Here is a 2833-nt window from a genome sequence, read left to right as displayed (position 1 = left end):
GCCAATTTCTACGCTTTCCAGCCGCCTAACGAAGCCTGATACAGGCTATGTTGAATAGCGTATGCTTCAATCTCGTGAAAAATGATTACATATATAGCGTTCTAACTCACCGGAGCAGAGTTTCGTCACACACGAGTTGAAGTTTTTACGGTACTCTGTGTTCTTTTTTGTAATTTTTACGCACGACTTTTATTGTGTAGTTATTTGCCATAAAACGCCTATTCATAGAGACTGCATACAGCCGATGTTTTACGAAGCGAGGTTCTGCCGTCAGCTTACAGTCATAAACTACGCGTACCTACTACTGGATGATGCTCAATATGCATATGTTTTTACGGTAGCCATGCCTTCAAGTACCAGAGTTATCAACCAATGATTGAGGTGTTCAAGAATTCATTATTTCCTAGAACTATCACAGAGTGGAACTCGCTGTCACCAAGTACAGTAGGGACATTGTCATTAGATAGCTTTAAACAATGTCTAGAGCTAGATGTTCAAGGGTTAGGTGTAACAAGTCGATTGGTGTAATATAGCCAGCTGCGGCCGCGCCGCGTGCCTGCGAAGCTGGTGTGTTACGCCCAAGGGCGGTTATACAAATACAGATACAGAATCTTCCCCACTAACCTCTGCTTGGAGACTTAAAAAAACGAGTCTTTCCTGGGACAAGAACCACACACATAGTCATTATTTAGAAATCTATTTCGCGCTTTGTGAGTCAAACTAAACCAAAAATGCACGGACCAGTGATACGAAAAATCGAAAACATTGCGCCAATTAAAATACCTTTGACCTACAATGTAAGGATCTTGCCATCCAAAGCCCACGAGGGGTCCCTCGATTAAAACGAATATCGATTCATAAGTACCATTGAAGAAAAGTGGGGTCGTGTGGCTTAGCAGTAGCGTGTTTGGCTCAGGACCAAGAGGTCCCGGGGTTCGAATCCTACCCTCTCAACGATCTTTTGTCCTTAAGAAAGGCACTTTACATTACTTTACTCACTCCAACCAGGTATAAAATGCCATGGGTACCAGACTTCGGTTGGGGGGGGGGTAAAAGGCAGTGGAAGGAGAGGGATGGGCTCTACTTTTCAATACCGTGCCCAATGACACAGTGGATCAACAACCCACTGCCCCTATGGACCCTATGGCCTGAAAAAGGACGGGATCACCTTTACCTTCACCTTTGTTATTGAATAAAACGTCTGTTCCTTTATCTTTTAAGATAAAGCTGTAGGAAAGAAATGCTAAGAAATGTATTGATCGAGAAATTAATTGCGGTGACCTACAATGTAGGTATCCGCTTAATATCGAAACCCCACGAGCGATGACTCGATTAAAACACGTATTGATTGATGTACTTAGTTTGAAAGCACTTTTCAAGGCATTCGATGCAATTTCAGGGTGACTAAACAAAAAAAAATATTCCGGATCTGGAAATCTGCCTGATATTGACATTTGTTGCAGCCATTTCTTTGCACGTTTGAGCAATCATTTCATACTTGGGGGGTTTGAAATAGTTTCTTTATTTTTTTTGTACCAACCATAAATAGCTAGAACCAGCCTGCGATACAAAACAGGATTTCCGCCAATATCGTATATCGTCGCATTTTGCCTCACAAACATCAGTATGCTATGGACCTGATTCAACTTACTACATTAAAAGAACTAGAAAATCGACTTTAATTTTAAAATAGTTTTGCCGCCCTGAAATTGCATTGGATGCCGTTAAAAGAAAACGATTCATTCATTCGTTCGTTCGTTCGTTCGTACGTTCGTTCGTTCACTCACTCACTCACTCACTCACACTCACTCACTCACTCACTCACTCACTCACTCACTCACTCACTCACTCACTCACTCACTCATTCATTAATTCATTCATTCGCCGTTCCATCACCTTAAGAGAGGCCAGAATGTCTTGGTCCAGCGTCTTGTCTCCCGCTTTCTCCACTACGTAAGTCAGAAGGTGCTGAAGTTTCTCGAAGTCTCTCTGTTCCGTGGCGTTGGTGAAATTTCTGAGCCAGTCCTCGGGCCCGATGTGGTCTAATTCCCCGGCGGTATGATGCGCTTCCTCGGCGGAGGCGGTGTGCGACTCTCCCCTGGCGGCGTGGTGCGATTCCCCTGGGGTGGTGTAGTGCAATTCTCCCCGGGCGGGGTGGTGCGATTCTGCGGCGGCGGCGTGCGACTCTCCCCGGGCAGGGGCGTGGTGCGATTCCCCAGCGTGCGACTCTCCCCGGGCCGCGTTGTGCGAATCCCCGGCGGTGGCGGCGTGCGACTCTCCCCGGGCAGGGACTAACCTGTGTGCGGGGCCCGAGAGAACCAGCAACACCGCCAGAACATACATCCGATGTGGCAAGCCGCTAATCTCACAGCAGATCTTCTGGTGGCTACAGGAAAGTATCAATTTGGCAAAACTGTATCGATTTGGCGAGACTGTATCAAATTGACCAGACAGTGTCAAATTGGCAGGACTGACTATATCATACTGACAAGACGGTATAGTATAAAATTGGCAAGACAGTATAAAATTGACAATACTGTATCAAATTGACAAGACAGTATAAAATTGACACGACAGTACCATATTCTCAATAAAGTACAGTATCATATTGGCAAGACAGTATGGAATTGACACTACAGTATATTCAAAGTACAGTAATACTATCATTATCAAATTGGCAAGACCAACCTCCTTGGCAAGACTGTATCAAATTGAGAAGACAGTATCCAATACATAACAGTAGTTAAGCTCAGGCGAAAGAAAAAAAAAAGATACGGGCAGAAGAAGGAAACCCGATAAAAATGCCTAAAGCACGTCAAGCCGAATCCTACAC

The sequence above is a fragment of the Branchiostoma belcheri genome, unplaced genomic scaffold (assembly GCF_001625305.1).
Source record: "Branchiostoma belcheri isolate BF01 breed outbred unplaced genomic scaffold, Haploidv18h27 scaffold80, whole genome shotgun sequence".
NCBI classification, from domain to species: Eukaryota; Metazoa; Chordata; class Leptocardii; order Amphioxiformes; family Branchiostomatidae; genus Branchiostoma; species Branchiostoma belcheri.
The sequence above is the reverse complement of the archived record's forward strand: the minus strand, read 5'-3'. Positions refer to the sequence as shown.